General features: G+C 41.9%; 1 pseudogene; it reads left to right on the top strand.

The window, feature by feature from the left end:
- Positions 1-17,072: 17,072 nt before the first annotated feature.
- On the top strand, positions 17,073-19,748 carry LOC124012720 (annotated as a pseudogene).
- The last annotated feature ends 301 nt before the right edge of the window (positions 19,749-20,049 follow it).

Here is a 20,049-nt window from a genome sequence, read left to right on the forward strand (position 1 = left end):
ACTGTCCAGTCATATAGACTACTGTCCAGTCATATAGAATACTGTCCAGTCATATAGAATACTGTCCAGTCATATAGAATACTGTCCAGTCATATAGACTACTGTCCAGTCATATAGAATACTGTCCAGTCATATAGAATACTGTCCAGTCATATAGAATACTGTCCAGTCATATAGACTACTGTCCAGTCATATAGAATACTGTCCAGTCATATAGACTACTGTCCAGTCATATAGAATACTGTCCAGTCATATAGAATACTGTCCAGTCATATAGACTACTGTCCAGTCATATGGAATACTGTCATATAGACTACTGTCCAGTCATATAGAATACTGTCCAGTCATATAGAATACTGTCCAGTCATATGGAATACTGTCCAGTCATATAGACTACTGTCCAGTCATATGGAATACTGTCCAGTCATATAGACTACTGTCCAGTCATATAGAATACTGTCCAGTCATATAGAATACTGTCCAGTCATATGGAATACTGTCCAGTCATATGGAATACTGTCCAGTCATATAGACTACTGTCCAGTCATATGGAATACTGTCCAGTCATATGGACTACTGTCCAGTCATATAGAATACTGTCCAGTCATATGGAATACTGTCCAGTCATATAGACTACTGTCCAGTCATATGGAATACTGTCCAGTCATATAGACTACTGTCCAGTCATATGGAATACTGTCCAGTCATATAGAATACTGTCCAGTCATATGGAATACTGTCCAGTCATATGGAATACTGTCCAGTCATATGGAATACTGTCCAGTCATATGGAATACTGTCCAGTCATATAGACTACTGTCCAGTCATATGGAATACTGTCCAGTCATATAGAATACTGTCCAGTCATATAGACTACTGTCCAGTCATATGGAATACTGTCCAGTCATATAGAATACTGTCCAGTCATATAGACTACTGTCCAGTCATATGGAATACTGTCCAGTCATATGGAATACTGTCCAGTCATATGGAATACTGTTCAGTCATATGGGATACTGTCCAGTCATATAGACTACTGTCCAGTCATATAGAATACTGTCCAGTCATATAGACTACTGTCCAGTCATATGGACAGTGACACACAAGAGGGACATAGGCAAATTACACTTGGCCCAGAACAGAGCAGCACAGCTGGCCCTTAAATGTACAAATAGAGATAACATGAATGGGAAAGGGGGACACTTAGTCAGTTGTCCAACTGAATGCACTAGGCTACCTGCCGCCGTGAAAGTCAATCTCTCCTGGTTTAAAGTAGATGAGAGATTGACTGCATCTCTACTGGGCTTTGTGAGAGGGATTGACATGTTGAAAACACTGAGCTGTCTGATCAAATGATTAACACACAGCTCAGACACCCATGCATACCCCATAAGACATGCCACCAGGGGTCTCTTCACGGTCCCAAGTCCAGAAGAGACTCTGGGAAACACACAGCACTAAATAAAGCCATGACTACATGGAACTCTATTCCACATCATGTAACTCAAGTGAGCCGTAAAATCAGATTTCAAAAACAGATAAAACTATACCTTACGGAACAACGCGGACTGTGAAGAGAGACACACACATACACACACTAACTCTCCCATTCAACCATGGGTAATAGGAGTCAGCACAGACAATCCCATTCAACCATGGGTAATAGGAGTCAGCACAGACAATCCCATTCAACCATGGGTAATAGGAGTCAGCACAGACAATCCCATTCAACCATGGGTAATAGGAGTCAGCACAGACAATCCCATTCAACCATGGGTAATAGGAGTCTGCACAGACAATCCCATTCAACCATGGGTAATAGGAGTCAGCACAGACAATCCCATTCAACCATGGGTAATAGGAGTCAGCACAGACAATCCCATTCAAACATGGGTAATAGGAGTCCTCTAGAGGTAATGCAAGGTACTGTAAATGTGACTCAGAAACAGGGATTACTGTACACTTGTTTTGCTAGATCATCAACTCCCATTTCCATTCGTATGTGTCCGCACACTCATTTAGAAAGGTCCTCATTGCTTAAAAATAAAGGAGAGACGGTACCTAATCATAAAAGAGAGACTACTGAAACATAAAATAGAGACGGTTCTGAAACTAATCATAAAATAGAGACTGTACTGAAACATAAAATAGAGACTGTACTGAAACATAAAATAGAGACGGTACTGAATCATAAAATAGAGACTGTACTGAAACATGAAATAGAGACGGTTCTGAAACATGAAATAGAAACGGTACTGAATCATAAAATAGAGACTGTACTGAATCATAAAATAGAGACTGTACTGAATCATAAAATAGAGACTGTACTGAAACATAAAATAGAGACGGTTCTGAAACATGAAATAGAGACGGTTCTGAAACATAAAATAGAGACGGTTCTGAATCATAAAATAGAGACTGTTCTCAATCAGAAAATAGAGACTGTACTGAATGAGAAAATAGAGAGTGTACTGAAACATAAAATAGAGACGGTTCTGAAACATGAAATAGAGACGGTTCTGAATCATAAAATAGAGACTGTTCTCAATCAGAAAATAGATACTGTACTGAATCAGAAAATAGAGACTGTACTGAAACATGAAATAGAGACGGTTCTGAAACATAAAATAGAGACTGTCTTAAATTCTAAGGATGAGATTGTATTCATATTATTACACAACTCAAATTTGAACAAATATGTTGTAAAAGGAGCTCTGACAAATAGCTTCAACGTTCTTTGCCGTATTTCTACATACGGTCAGCTGCACACATTCTAACGAGGGCAATGTAAACCAAGCTTCGGGTCAATTTCATTTAAATTCCAGTCAATTCATTTCCTCTCAATTATTTTCAATGAGAAAAATGAGGAATTGGAATTTGGTTTACTTTCTGAATTGACTGGAATTTAAATGGAATTGACTGACCCCAACCCTAATGTAAACTTTACTCTCTCTTCGGTTCAGGAGACACAGGCTCCACTCCTCAACCAGGGGACACAGGCTCCTCTCCTCAACCAGGGAACACAGGCTCCACTCCTCAGCCAGGGGACCCAGGCTCCTCTCAACCAGGGGACAGGCCAGGGGACCCAGGCTCCACTCCTCGACCAGGGGACACAGGCTTCACTCCTCAACCAGGGGACACAGGCTCCTCTCCTCAACCAGGGGACACAGGCTCCTCTCCTCAACCAGGGGACACAGGCTCCACTCCTCAACCAGGGGACACAGGCCCCACTCCTCGACCAGGGGACACAGGCTCCACTCCTCGACCAGGGGACACAGGCTCCTCTCCTCAGCCAGGGGACATATACATGTAGATACACTAAACAAGCATTGGCACATTGAATAGCAGCTTTCTAAGTTATTTCTAATTAGGGTTATTTATTTATTTATTAATTTTGTGGCCCGTGTTTTGTTTTTGTGGGAGGAGTGGTGATTACTTTGTACTTTGTTTCCTGGTCTCCCCTAAACTTCCCAATGATTTACTGCATCACTTGCTCTGAGTAAAAATGTCCAACATAAATAATCCTCTACATATAATCTTAGTGTACAAAACATTAGTATCACCTTCCTAATATTGAATTGCAGATTTTGCCATCAGAACAGTCTCAATTCGTTAGGGTATGGACTCTATAAGGTATCAAAAGTGTTCCTCAGGGATGCTGGCCCATGTTGACTCCAATACTTCCCACAGTCGTGTCAAGTTGGCTGGATGTCCTTTTGAGTGGTGGACCATTCTTGGCACACACAGGGAAACTGTTAAGCGTGAAAAACACAGTATCGTTGCAGTTCTTGACACAAACCGGTGCACCTGGCACCTACAGTACTACCATACCCCATTCAAAGGTACTTAAATATTTTGTCATACACAATCCATGTCTCAGTTGTCTCAAGGCTTAAAAATCCTTCTTTAACCTGTCTTCTCCCATTCATCTACACTGATTGAAGTGGATTTAACAGGTGACATCAATAAGGGATCGTAGCTTTCACCTGAATTCACCTTGTCAGTCTATGTCATGGAAGAGCACATATATTTAATTGGACATGTAGTTGAATACAACATTGTGTTTTGAAATAATGACAGGCATGAATAAAGAACTTATTAAAGTAGTGATGACCCACCCTGATACTGACAGTCCTTGGTGAAGTGGAAGTTAGAGGGTTCTTTAGATGGTGGATGGATGACTCTATGTGTAGACAAACACTGAATGGAGACCAATAATTCATTATTATTTATGATGAACTGACCATGTCTACAGCCATGCATCAACTCAACTACTTCCTGTTTGCTCCCAATAATTGTAAACCGGGTACACATTCCAACCGAGACGATATACCCAGTGGTGTAAAATAACTAAGTAAAATTATTTTTGAAGTACTACTTAAGTCATTTTTGGGGGTATCTGTACTTTACTATTTATATTTTTGACAACTTTTTATTTTACTCCACTACCAACCTAAAGAAAATAATGTACTTTATACTCAATACATTTTCCCTGACACCCAAAAATACTCGTTGCGTTTAGAATGCTCAGGCAGGACAGCAATATGGTCCAATACACGCATCTATCAATATAATGCATTATCATCCCTACTGCCTCTGATCTAGCGGACTTACTAAACACAAATACTGCGTTTGTAAATTATGTGTTGGAGTGGAGTGTGCCCCTGGCTGTGGAGTGTGCCCCTGGCTGTGGAGTGTGCCCCTGGCTGTCCGTAAATTTAAAAAAGAAAGAAAATTGTGTAATCTGATTTGGAATTTGATGTCTAGTATTCACTTTTACTTTGTACTTTTTACTCAAGTATGACAGTTTACTACTTTTCCCACCACTGTACTTAAGTCCATTTAAAACCAGATACTGTTGGACTTTTACTCAAGTAGTATTTTATTGGGTGGCATTCACTTTAACATGAGTCATATTCTATTAAGTTAGCTATAGTTTAATTCAAGCATGAAAATGTAGTACTTTTTCCATCACTCGATATACCACAGGTAAAAAACTTGTTTCTCTATATGATATATAACTGCATTGTTGTTGATATACAGTAGTTCTGTATACCACCCCTACCTTGTCACAATACAATTGATTGGCTCAAAGGCAATAAGAAGATAAGAAATTCCACAAATTGTCTTTTAAGAAGGCACAACTGATAATTTAAATGAATTCCAGGTGGCTGCCTCTGGAAGCTGGTTGAGAGAATGCCAAGAGTGTGCAAAGCTGTCATAAAGGCAAAGGGTGGCTATTTGAAGATTCTCAAATATAAAATGTATTTTGATTTGTTTAACACTTTTTTGGTTACTACATGATTCCATATGTGTTATTTCATAGTTTTGATGTCTTCACTATTATTCTACAATGTAGAAAAACCCTTGAATGAGTAGGTGTTCTAAAACTTTGGACCGGTAGTGTACAGCAGAATCTCCCCTGTACCATAGAGAGTGAACAGCCCTTAGCAGTACTATAAACCTACTAGCTATATACAGTACCACACTCCCTTCTGGCCTTATTGCTCAATTAATCAAACTCTGCTTTAATAAATTAAATCATAAATCAATCATAAATTAATCATGAAATAATCCTACACGGTTTAGTGTTCTCTGGTAACATGCCCTGACATTGGCCACTAGATGGCAGTATAACTATATTCTGTTGGAGGTAGAAAGCACTGTTCACCCTCTGCGCATCAAATAACATACTAAATGTTATTTCACATGCGCCAAATAAAACTGGTGTAGACCTTACAGTGAAATGTTTGTTTACAAACCCTTAACCAAACACAAGAAGAATAAAATAACATGCACAAAAACAGAGCAATATACAGGAAGTACCAGTAGCAGATCAATGTGGAGCTATATACAGGAAGTACCAGTAGCAGATCAATGTGGAGCTATATACAGGAAGTACCAGTACCAGATCAATGTGGAGCTATATACAGGAAGTACCAGTACCAGATCAATGTGGAGCTATATACAGGAAGTACAAGTACCAGATCAATATGGAACTATATACAGGAAGTACAAGTACCAGATCAATGTGGAGCTATATACAGGAAGTACCAGTACCAGATCAATGTGGAGCTATATACAGGGAGTACCAGTACCAGATCAATGTGGAGCTATATACAGGAAGTACCAATACCAGATCAATGTGGAGCTATATACAGGAAGTACCAGTAGCAGATCAATGTGGAGCTATATACAGGAAGTACAAGTACCAGATCAATGTGGAGCTATTACAGGAAGTACAAGTCCCAGATCAATGTGGAGCTATACACAGGAGTACCTGATCAATGTGGAGCTATATACAGGAAGTACCAGTACCAGATAAATGTGGAGCTATACACAGGGAGTACCTGATCAATGTGGAGCTATATGCAGGAAGTACAAGTACCAGATCAATGTGGAGCTATATACAGGAAGTACAAGTACCAGATCAATGTGGAGCTATATACAGGAAGTACAAGTACCAGATCAATGTGGAGCTATTACAGGAAGTACAAGTACCAGATCAATGTGGAGCTATATACAGGAAGTACCAATACCAGATCAATGTGGAGCTATATACAGGAAGTACCAGTACCAGATCAATGTGGAGCTATATACAGGGAGTACCAGATCAATGTGGAGCTATATACAGGGAGTACCAGATCAATGTGGAGCTATATACAGGGAGTACCAGATCAATGTGGAGCTATATACAGCGAGTACCAGATCAATGTGGAGCTACATACAGGGAGTACTAGTACCAGATCAATGTGGAGCTATATACAGCGAGTACCAGATCAATGTGGGGCTATATACAGGGAGTACTAGTACCAGATCAATGTGGAGCTATATACAGCGAGTACCAGATCAATGTGGAGCTATATACAGCGAGTACCAGATCAATGTGGAGCTATATACAGCGAGTACCAGATCAATGTGGAGCTATATACAGGGAGTACCAGATCACTGTGGAGCTATATACAGGGAGTACCAGATCAATGTGGAGCTATATACAGCGAGTACCAGATCAATGTGGAGCTATATACAGGGAGTACCAGATCAATGTGGAGCTATATACAGGGAGTACCAGTACCAGATCAATGTGGAGCTATATACAGCGAGTACCAGATCAATGTGGAGCTATATACAGGAAGTACCAGTACCAGATCAATGTGGAGCTATATACAGGAAGTACCAATACCAGATCAATGTGGAGCTATATACAGGGAGTACAAGATCAATGTGGAGCTATATACAGGGAGTACAAGATCAATGTGGAGCTATATACAGGAAGTACCAGTACCAGATCAATGTGGAGCTATATACAGGGAGTACAAGATCAATGTGGAGCTATATACAGGAAGTACCAGTACCAGATCAATGTGGAGCTATACACAGGGAGTACCAGATCAATGTGGAGCTATATACAGGAAGTACCAGTACCAGATCAATGTGGAGCTATATACAGGGAGTACAAGATCAATGTGGAGTTGGAAGTTTACATACACTTAGGATGGAGTCATTACAACTAGTTTTTCAACCACTCCACAAAGTCTTGTTAACAAACTATAGTTTTGGCAAGTCGGTTAGGACATCTACTTTGTGCGTGACACAAATCATTTTTCCAACAATTGTTTACAGATTATTTAACTTATAATTCACTGTATCACAATTCCAGTGGGTCAGAAGTTTACATACACTAAGTTGACTGTGCCTTTAAACAGCTTGGAAAATTCCAGAAAATGATGTCATGGCTTTAGTAGCTTCTGATAGGCTAATTGACATCATTTGAGTCAATTGGAGGTATACCTGTGGATGTATTTCAAGGCCTACCTTCAAACTCAGTGCCTCTTTACTTGACATCATGGGAAAATCAAAAGAAATCAGCCACGATCTCAGGAAAAAATGATAGACCTTCATCCTCGGGAGCAATTTCCAAACGCCTGAAGGTACCACGTTCATCTGTACAAACAATAGTACGCAAGTATAAACACCATGGGACCAAGCAGCCATCATACCCCTCAGGAAGGAGACACGTTCTGTCTCCTAGAGATGAATGTACTTTGGTGCTTAAAGTGCAAATCAATCCCAGAACAACAGCAAAGGACCTTGTGAAGATGCTGGAGGAAACAGGTACAGAAGTATCTATATCTACAGTAAAACGAGTCACATATCGACATAACCTGACAGGTCGCTCTGCAAGGAAGAAGCCACTGCTCCAAAACCGCCATCATAAAACAGACTACAGTTTGCAACTGCACATAGAGACAAAGATTGTACTTTTTGGAGAAATGTCCTCTGGTCTGATGAAACAAAAATAGGACTGTTTGGCCATAATGACCATCATTATGTTTGGAGGAAAAAGGGGGAGGCTTGCAAGCTAAAGAACACCATCCCAACCGTGAAGCACAGGAATGGCAGCATCATATTGTGGTGGTGCTTTGCTGCAGGAGGGACTGGTGCACTTCACAAAATAGATGGCATCATGAGGTAGGAGAATTATGTGGATATATTGAAGCAACATCTCAAGACTTTGGTCAGTAAGTTAAAGCTTGGTCGGAAATGGGTCTTCCAAATGGACAATGACCCCAAGCATACTTCCAAAGTTGTGGCAAAAGGGCTTAAGGACAACAACGTCAAGGTATTGGAGTGGCCATCACAAAGCCCTGCCCTCAATCCCATAGAAAATTTGTGGGCACAACTGAAAAAGTGTGTGCGAGCAAGGAGGACAACAAACCCGAATCGGTTACATCAGCTCTGTCAGGAGGAATGTGCCAAAATTCACCCAACATATTGTGGGAAGCTTGTGGAAGGCTACCCAAAACATTTGACCCAAGTTAAACAATTTAAAGGCAAAGCTACCAAATACTAATTGAGTGTATTTAAACTTCTGATCCACTGGGAATGTAATGAAAGGAAAAAAAGCTGAAATAAATAATTCTCTCTACTATTATTCTGACATTTCACATTCTTAAAATAAAGTGGTGATCCTAACTGACATAAGACAGGCGATTTTTACCAGGATTTAATGTCAGGAAGTGTGGAAAAACTGAATTTAAATGTATTTGGCTGAGGTGTATGTAAACTTCCAATGTCAACTGTAATTGGGATGTACCCTGCAGTGCCGTGACAACTAGACGAGGCAGAGCCACAGCATGGCTGGAACATGAAAGCACTTAACGAGACAACATGCCGCCAGGGACACTGTCCTGTTATGTAAAAGGTAGCTAGCATAGCGCAAACAACAACAAAAACACTGAGTAGAGTTGCTCAGGAGGATTAAACATCTTCCCTGTCTTGTACTGTGCCAACCTTTTCTCTCTTACATCAGACTCTCAGAGAAAGGCAACAGAAAGTTCCACTCTGACATAAGGAAACCCAAGACAACTTGAATATAAAGCAATTTGCAAAAGACAAAATGTCTGAATGCTGCGGAATGTTGTGTAAATTCATACACAGGGACACTCAAAGTCAATCTTAAATCAATAATTGTTTATTGTCAGTATTCTGGAGGTTCCAACAAACTTGTCGGACAGGGCCACAGTGTCTCCTGACCCCTCCTGTCTCAGCCTCCAGTATTTATGCTGCAGTAGTTTATGTGTCGGGGGGCTAGGGTCAGTCTGTTATATCTGGAGTACTTATCCTGTCTTATCCACTGTTCTGTGTGAATTTAAGTATGCTCTCTCTAATTCTCTCTTTCTTTTTTTCTCTCTCTCGGAGGACCTGAGCCCTAGGACCATGACTCAGGACCATGAGGACTCCCCAGTCCACCTGGTCGTGCTGCTGCTCCAGTTTCAACTGTTCTGCCTGCGGCTATGGAACCCTGACCTGTTCACCGGACGTGCTACCTGTCCCAGACCTGCTGTTTTCAACTCTCTAGAGACAGCAGGAGCGGTAGAGATATTTCTGAATGAACTGACATTTACTCCTGAGGTGCTGACCTGTTGCACCCTCGACAACCACTGTGATTATTATTATTTGACCCTGCTGGTCATCTATGAACATTTGAACATGTTTTGTTATAATCTCCACCTGGCACAGCCAGAAGAGGACTGGCCACCCCTCATAGCCTGGTTCCTCTCTAGGTTTCTTCCTAGGTTCTGGCCTTTCTAGGGAGTTTTTCATAGCCACCGTGCTTCTACACCTGCATTGCTTGCTGTTTGGGATTTTAGGCTGGGTTTCTGTACAGCACTTTGAGATATCAGCTGATGTAAGAAGGGCTTTATAAATACATGTCATTTTGATTTGACTTGATGCACCATAGTGAATGTCTGTCAGGAGCTCTAACGAGGCAGTCCCGTTAGTCCGCTTATATACTGACAAGTCATATTTGCATGATTTAGCTTATTCATAATTAATTCATCATTAATGTTTGCTTCAGTCATGTAACTGAACATGACTGGGTCATGCATGTGACAGACAAATAACTCATGAGGCTTCTTCTCTCTTAGCTGAGACCTTGAAACTGAGACATCCCTTTCTCTAAACAAGGTTGTGGGCGTACTGCCAAATTGCAGACACTCATAGTGAGGATTCACTCTATCAGTCACTTGCATGAACACAAAAATTGGTTTACAGAAAAACAGAAACATAGAACATAGAAATTGGTAAATAGAAAAGGACCAACATAACATGTTCCATCACATGACAATAACTGTGCCTAGTGCCAGTACATTAACTCCAGGTATAGGGAATGAGAGCATGGCAGACTCTCTTCCCTTTTGCAAGGTTAGGTTGGGGCATGCTGCAAGGTTAGGATAGAGCCATGCTACAAGGACAGGGGCATGCTACAAGGACAGGGTCATGCTACAAGGACAGGGGCATGCTACAAGGACAGGGTCATGCTACAAGGTTAGGTTAGAGCCATGCTACAAGGACAGGGGCATGCTACAAGGTTAGGTTAGAGCCATGCTACAAGGACAGGGGAATGCTACAAGGTTAGGTTAGAGCCATGCTACAAGGACAGGGTCATGCTACAAGGTTAGGTTAGAGCCATGCTACAAGGACAGGGGCATGCTACAAGGACAGGCATCAGAGATCTCAGGACAAGTCATGGTCTTTCTTCTCCCCCCTGTCAGGGTAGATGGTGGTGGCAGCCAAAGGAGGCTGGTGGGAGTAGCTATAGGAGAATGGGATCATTGTGGTTCACATATGTGTGATACCACTCCATCTATTCCATTCCAGCCATTACAATGAGCCCATCCTCCTGTTACTCTTCCCACCAGCCTCCACTGGTGGCAGCCGAGCTGGATCCAACAAGAGCCTCTTTCATACAGTAGCTGCTAGGAGTCAGCCTGTTTCAGCTGTGCTGGAGGTAGCTCTGCAGCCTATTCTCCAGGGTGGAGTATGGAGGGGTGGAGGAAGGAGGGGGAAGGGGGAAGTGAATGAGGAGATATCCCCGGTTGTGTCCCAAATGGCACCCTATTCCCTGTATAGTGCACTACCTTAGACCAGAGACCTGGAAATTCATAGACAGAGCTATGGATGCAAAGACTGACCATCCATGATATAAAAATGATAGTTTTAACCATGTTTTGAAGCCCAAAAAAAAAAAAAAAAAAAATGCCATTTAGCAGACGCTTTTATCCAAAGCGACTTACAGTCATGCGTGCATACATTCTACGTATGGGTGGTCCCGGGGATCGAACCCACTACCCTGGCGTTACAAGCGCCATGCTCTACCAACTGAGCTACACAGGAACAGAGAAACAGTGTTTGTTTGTAATAGTGTTTGTTTACATTTACTTTGTTCACAAACATTGGTGTAAAACAATATTATATTTTGGGTTCTGATGGGGTAAGACAGTTGAACTAAGTTCATGAGGCATTTATAAGTTACATTCTTGAAGAATCAATGGGTATAGTTAATTCCAAAAATGGATGTAGCAACTGCAGGTTGCCTCTTTAATGAAACCTACCAGGAAAACATTCAGGGAACCATAGTAAAATGTTCTCAGAACCTCCCTGCAACCTAAAAAGTATTGTTCCCAGAACAGGATAACATTTTCACTTGTGTCTAATCGGTCAGGAAAATTATGGCTTCGTTCCCAGAACTAATGGGAAACAAAAAACACATGTTCCCACAACTTCCAAGAAACCAAATGTGCTCTCTGGGGTCTTATTCCAGAGCTTGCGAACTGTTATATACAACCTATTTCTGCCTTGTCTTCTGGTGTAAAGGTGACTGTAATACTCTTATTCCAGAGTCTGGGGGCTGTGTTATATACAACCTATATGATAAGGGCTGCACCTTATCGAGATGGTTGTTGCATACCAAGCCTCGTTCCTTCTACAGAATGTTATCCCGCATTGCTCTACCAACAGATACGGTATCTACTGTTTCTCCATCTCCCTCTCCAGTGGCTTTTCTTCTTGTATCTCCATCTCCCTCTCCAGTGGCTTCTCTTCTTGTTTCTCCATCTCCCTCTCCAGTGGCTTCTCTTCTTGTTTCTCCATCTCCCTCTCCAGTGGCTTCTCTTCTTGTTTCTCCATCTCCCTCTCCAGTGGCTTCTCTTCTTGTATCTCCTGTTTCTCCATCTCCCTCTCCAGTGGCTTCTCTTCTTGTATCTCCTGTTTCTCCATCTCCCTCTCCAGTGGCTTCTCTTCTTGTATCTCCTGTTTCTCCATCTCCAGTGGCTTCTCTTCTTGTATCTCCTGTTTCTCCATCTCCCTCTCCAGTGGCTTCTCTTCTTGTATCTCCTGTTTCTCCATCTCCCTCTCCAGTGGCTTCTCTTCTTGTATCTCCTGTTTCTCCATCTCCCTCTCCAGTGGCTTCTCTTCTTGTATCTCCTGTTTCTCCATCTCCCTCTCCAGTGGCTTCTCTTCTTGTATCTCCTGTTTCTCCATTTCCCTCTCCACTGGCTTCTCTGTAAAGTCCCTTTTAGCATTTTTAAAAATATTTTTTATATTTTTACCTTTATTTAACCAGGCAAGTCAGTTAAGAACATATTCTTATTTTCAATGACGGCCTGGGAACTGCCTTTTCAGGGGCAGAACGACAGATTTGTACCTTGTCAGCTCGGGGGTTTGAACTCGCAACCTTCCGGTTACTAGTCCAACGCTCTAACCACTAGGCTACGCTGCCGCCCAAAGATGTGTGAAAATAGAGAGCTGCATAAAGCTCTAGTTATATTGTGTGGCAATTCGGGTTCCTATTTCACAGGATATATCCCATACAAGACCAGCCAACACTGTGTCACTAAGCACCAGCACTCAGTCATCTACCATAACAGGCTGAAGTAACAGGGGGCATCTTGGGAGCATATACTGCAATGTGTTATAGGTTAGAGATTCATCCCAAATGGTACACTACTTCTTTCCATTGTCCACTACTTTGACTACTATTGGCCCTTGTAAAAGTAGTGCACTACATAGGGAATAGATTCCCATTAGAAACGTAACCTAAGATAAGGGTGAGACGAGAGGATATGTTTGAGGTGTTCACTCAGTATGCTCTGTGGCCCTATTTGCAGCCTATATCATTCCATTCTCTTGGCTTGAAAGAGACTTGATTATTCAGGTCACAAAGGTATTATTGGCCTAGTTATGCTGGAGGTATGCTAGAGCTATGCTAGAAATATAATATAATAATAATATATGCCATTTAGCAGACGCTTTTATCCAAAGCGACTTACAGTCATGTGTGCATACATTCTACGTATGCTAGAGCCATGCTAGAGCCATGCTAGAGGTATGCTAGAGCTATGCTAGAGGTATGCTAGAGCCATGCTAGAGGTATGCTAGAGGTATGCTAGAGGTATGCTAAAGCTATGCTAGAGCCATGCTAGAGCTATGCTAGAGCTATGCTAGAGGTATGCTAGAGCCATGCTAGAGGTATGCTAGAGCTATGCTAGAGCCATGCTAGAGGTATGCTAGAGCTATGCTAGAGGTATGCTAGAGCCATGCTAGAGGTATGCTAGAGCCATGCTAGAGGTATGCTAGAGGTATGCTAGAGGTATGCTAGAGCCATGCTAGAGCCATGCTAGAGGTATGCTAGAGCTATGCTAGAGCTATGCTAGAGCTATGCTAGAGGATAGAAAAATTTGTTAGGTATGAATGTTTAAAATTATAAAATGTTTGCTTTCTTTTTATCATTTCTAACCATCTTTCTTTACTTCCCCTCTTTATTTCCTTCCTTCCTTAAAAAAAAAGATTTCCTCATTACAATGACACATTAATTACAGGCTTATTACACCCACCTCCATGTCTACTATCCTTCTTGCCACAATACAATTCATAACACCACACTAAATTCATGACGATGTATGAAGTAGTGTGTGTGTGTGTGTCTGTGGATATACTGTCTCATACAGTAGGCATGTAGTGTGTTGTAGACACACACACACATACACACACACGGCAGAGCCTGTCTTGTGTAGTCCAGGGATATGTCTGCTGCTCTAAACTATACATATATAATAATCCATTTAAAGTAACATGTAATACTATTGTCAGAGCTTATTACACAATATCACTATGTTTTTTGTTCTGTGTCTATGTATACTGGGGCAAGTTGTCACCAGGTGAAGACTTGCCCCAAAGTCATTGAGACACCTTGCCCCAAACTGACATGTGTGCTAATGTTGGCTAAACGGTTAGCTCAAGATAGGACTGCAGCTAAAGTATCAAAAAGACACATTAAATGTCTCCTCTACTCAGTGCAAAATTGTATCATTTTAAAGCAATTTTTTGCTTTTGAAGGGGAAAGATAAGAACCTTGTGCTCACCTCAGATTAGTGACCTTGACCACATGTGAACAGGAAGTTGACCATAGAACATGTAGTCGCACAAAGTAGCTTTTTGATTTTTGAGATAGCGCCTCTAGTGTTGGAGGTATGAACAGTTTGACAACTTATCCGTGTGACATCTTACCTCACTCTCCCCTGGGCTACTCAAGACTGTCGATAAAGGGTTTGGCTCGTGAGACCGCTTAGAAAAAAATCTTAAATCACTGAAGCTTTGTTAAAAGATCAAGTTGAAGAGGAGCAAAACAGTGAGCTGACATTCCCTTTTAATCTATGTATTGTAGGCAGGCCTACATTATTGTAGCCATGCTTTGGATGTGCGTAAAACCCTCCATGATGTAGGCTACATGTGTCCATGCCCATCATGAAATGAGAGATAAGAACCTTAGTGAATACCGGAGAACCTCGTATTTAGAAGTAATTTAAATAACACATATGCAATCATGTAGTAACCAAAAATGTGTTAATAAACAAATATATTTGATATTTGAGATTCTTCAAAGTAGCCACCCTTTGCCTTGATGACAGCTTTACACACTCTTGGCATTCTCTCAATCAGCTTCATGAGGTAGTCACCTGGAATGCATTTCAATTAACATGTGTGGCTTGTTATTTTTGTGGAATTTCTTTCCTTAGTAATGCGTTTGAGCCAATCAGTTGTGTTGTTGTTTTAAATTTTGCTACATAAGACTGAATCAAGACGGTCGGTCACATATGTGGGAACTCCTTCAAGACCATTTGAAAAGCATTCCATTTGAAGCTGGTTGAGAGAATTCCAAGCGTGTGCAAAGCTGTCATCAAGGCAAAGGGTGGTGGCTACTTTGAAGAATCTCAAATACTAAACATATTTGGAGTTGTTTAACACTTTTTGGTTACTACATGACTCCATATGTGTTATTTCATAGTTTGATGTCGTCAGTTATTCTACAATGTAGAAAATTGTACAAAATAAAGGAAAACCCTTGAATTAGTAGGTGTGTCCAAACTTTGACTGGTACTAAATATATATATGTATAATATATATACAGTATATATATATTATATATATAATTATTGCACTTTCTTATATCTCCTAGATATAGGACAGACACTTCAAAACCTTGTTCCTTACCATTTATTTTTTGACTGTCTTTTCAGACATTTTGGAATGTGTTATTCAATGCGTTACTATGAGCTATAGTAGTAAATGCTGTTGACCTTCTGATTTTGTCTCAGTATTCTAAAAGCATTCTTGGCAAATAAACAAGGTAGAATTACACCACTTCACAAGCCAAATAATATTCCTTATTGCCATGTACTGGACTGTAGCTAGAGTACAAGGTTCAGATTTGCAGTGAACAATTTCACGTCAGAAAAATAATGTAGAAAATCTGACTTATGATTAGCCTCATATACATTATCTATTGGTATCCTTTTAATTAGGAGAACATATAGCTATTTCATCAATATGCAAATGATGTGTGAGTTTAGGACATAGAATTAATCTAAATATAATTTAAAATGTACAAATAAATCTAACTTGTTTGTAAATGTCAGACATCTTAATAAGTAGGTGAAACAATGGGTGATCAAAAAAAAAGTCCATACCAGAAGTGGTCAAATTTGCTCCACTCCCTGATCTACTGGTTGAGTACACTTCTATTCCAGCCCAGCAATAATACACATTACTATCAACTCATTAGGATTGATACGTTGAATCAAATGTGCTTAGTGCAGGGTGGGAAGAAAAGCCTGCACACCCAACATACCTCCATTGTATGTTGGGTAACAACAATTGCTAACATAAGTACATCCAATAATGTGCCAGCCAGTCTCTTGGGACATTCACTGGGATCTCTTCATCTGCAGACAGGCTTTCACAGCTACCCTTATCTGAGGACAGACATCACAAAGAAACAGGCATCATCATATTACAGCTAGACAGCCCTGACTATTATCTCTCTGTCTGTCTTCATAGGTTTCCCCTCTAGGGACTAAAACGGGAGAATATGTTCATAATGTCCTCCCACAACCTGCCCTGTCTAACTAATAAACCTACTTCCTTTTCCCGACAGCTGCATAACACCCTTTCACCCTCTTCATTTGCTGTTATCTACAAATGCATTTGGTGCATGAGTTTTTAATTTACAGTGATGAATAGGCCTACATCAAGATAACAAGCTAATATGAAGTCAACCAGCTAATGATATTTCACTTAGCTATAGTATGTCAAGTTGGCTAGCTATTTATCCGAAACACAGTGGCCTGGTGTAGCTAGCCGGCTAGCTAATATCTTTTTTTTAAACGTCTAAATGTATTTACTTAGCTGAATAGGTTCACGCCTACACCCACGCCCACAGAGCGGACAATATGGAGCGAAGAGAAGAGTTGTCAAGCGGAGGCACCACTTCTAGTCGAAACGTACCGTTACCGATATGAGGGAGTGACACATGATCTTTCCCCCGGTATTGTGTCTGATTTCGAAGGACTTTGTATTTTACGTAAAGTTCTGGATAGGCTTTTCTGCACACAAGGATGGAATCCATTGAAAGGACAGTGTGGTCAGATATCCAAGTGAAAGTTTGCGTTGTCATCCCTTTGAGATGGAGACTCGACTGACAGAAGAATTTCTACTCTATAACGGAGCAGCCTTTTGGATTTAGTCTGCAGCAGCTATTACGCGGCGCTGGACACCTGCACCCGACCTGGCCGAGACGGACGGCGTCTACGCCGCTGCACTGGGAATAATAAAGCGCTCAGAAGCGCTTCTTGAACTGAATCAATCATTTCGGCACTCATGTGAACTGTTGTCAATCTTACCTCCCCACAGGCAGTCCATTTATTGCGCTTTGTTGTGCAGTTCTGTAAATCGCGGACTGTAGATAGGCGATAATGGACCACGGGTTGATATTGCCATCGGACATCCGATGATATAGCCATACATAGGCTAGGTGAGTATATATATTCTGTTTGCATTGTTTGTTTGCCTTTTGGAAAAATAGGACCTTTTTGGATTTTGAAATTGTATTTAATTCTCATTGATATTTATTTAAAATTGTTATTATGGCAAATGGATTTTCATTTATTGTGTAGTTGTATTTCTTGTCAGAGAGCTTGTGTTTTAATCGGCTTTAAAACAAAAATCTTGTTAAAGTGCGCACTTACACATTGTAGCATGCCCTAGAATATCATTGTGCTTGGACATCGACTATTTATTTCCTTAGCGCACTGCAGTAGGCTACAACAATGTGTTGAATTCATTCAACAATTATAGCTGCGCGGATATTCTATTTGGGTCAGTCTGGTGACTTTAGTGGAGACTGGCGCATGAGGAACGGTCCTCACACTAGGGAATTGTCTGGACTAGCTCTGGTCCCGGGCGTCCAGGGGGTTCGTAGAGGATAGTAGAAGAACGCGCACTAACGCCCTGGACCAGAGATACAGTGCCTTCAGAAAGTATTCAAACCCCTTTACTTTTTCAACATTTTGCTTCCTGAATTTAACATTGTTGTCACTTGTTTTTGTCACCTACACCCCCATAATGTCAAAGTAGAATTGTTTTTCGACATTTTTACAAATTAATGTATTGAGTCAATACGTATTCAACCCGTTGTTATGACAAGCCTAAATACGTTCAGGAGTAAAAATGTGCTTAAGAAGTCACATAATAAGATGCATGGACTCGCTCTGTGTGCAATAATAGTGTTTAACATGATTTTTGAATGACTACCTCATTCATCTCTGCAGGTGCACAGCTCTGCTTGACAGGACATTGGCAAATATAAATGTTTCAGATAGAACTATACAAATGTTTTCAAAGTTTAAGTAGGCTATTTGCTTTTTTTATTCACAACATCATAAATGTTTGCTGTTCTTGTTTTGCAGATAATGGCAATGCCATCATGGGAATTTGAATAGTGTCAGCATCAACTGGAAAAAGTTTGTCTCTAAATTCAACTAAACTTAAAGAGTTCAACAGGAGAGAACTGGGCCTCCATCTCACCTCTGTCCAAAACTGATCTCACAAAGCCAGTATAATAGGTCACGGAATCACCATGGGTGCAGTACTGTCACTGTCCCCTGCATCCAGGAAGAATAGCTACTGCGACACGCGCCCCGATTCACTCAACCACTACCCGAGCCTGAGCAGCCGATCGCTCAACACTCAGAAAGACCACAACAGTGGCCTGAAACGGGGCCAGTCAATCTTCCTCCCGGCGCTCACCTGGAAACGCCTGGTTGCCACCACCAAGAAACGAGGGGGTTCTAAGAAATGTTCTGGGGGTTCTGGGTTGCTCGGAGACCCCCTCAACAACAACAACATTTACCAGAAGGACCCGGTGTTACATCTCAACCAGGAGAATGTCAAGAAGTCTCTATCCTGTGCCAACCTCTCTAGCTACAACAGGCCAGCGGGACTAGGCCTGGGGATAGGCTTTGGCCAGGGGCACTGTGGCTATGAGATGGGCATTAAGCCCCAGCAGCTACCCTCCGTCATAAAAGTGCCCCATAAAGGAATGGGCGCTTCGTCCCCCAAGCGCGTCATCATCCAGGCGTCCACTAGTGAACTCCTCCGCTGCCTAGGTGAGTTCCTGTGTGGCCGCTGCTACCGGCTGAAACACCTCTCCCCTGCGGACCCAGTGCTGTGGGTGCGGTCGGTGGACCGGTCTCTACTCCTCCAGGGTTGGCAGGATCAGGCCTTCGTGACGCCAGCCAACGTCGTGTTTGTCTACATGCTGTGTCGAAATGTGGTGGATGGGGACCTGGTGTCGTCGGAGCACGAGCTTCAGGCCACGCTGCTCACCTGCCTCTACCTGTCCTACTCCTACATGGGCAATGAGATCTCCTATCCACTGAAGCCTTTCTTGGTGGAGGCTGGCAAAGAGGCGTTTTGGGACCGATGCCTTGCCATCATCGACGCCACTAGCACCAAGATGCTACGCATCAACGCCGATCCCCACTTCTTCACCCATGTGTTTGCCGAGCTTAAGAGTGAGGGGGGGCTGCGGCCCACAGGACTACAGCCGAGTGCTGGACCGGTGAGAGGAGGGGTAGAGGGGTACAACCCCCCCAATCCCCATCCCCCTTTCCCCTATCTGCCAAACATTCCCCCCTCCTGTCCCCTACATCCAAGCATGTAACACAGGGGGGAAGAAACCTACTGGCCTAACATGACTGCGGTCTGTATGGTCACTGCCACGGTTGGATCTTCCATCAGCTGCTTGTCATGCCCCCCCCCCCCCCCCGGTATTCAAATCTTACCTTATGAGGTCCGGAGCCTGCTGGTTTTCTGTTCTACCTGATAATTAATTTTACCCACCTGGTGTCCCGGTTGTAAACCAGT

Source organism: Oncorhynchus gorbuscha, linkage group LG24 (genome assembly GCF_021184085.1).
Source record: "Oncorhynchus gorbuscha isolate QuinsamMale2020 ecotype Even-year linkage group LG24, OgorEven_v1.0, whole genome shotgun sequence".
Classification (NCBI taxonomy): Eukaryota; Metazoa; Chordata; class Actinopteri; order Salmoniformes; family Salmonidae; genus Oncorhynchus; species Oncorhynchus gorbuscha.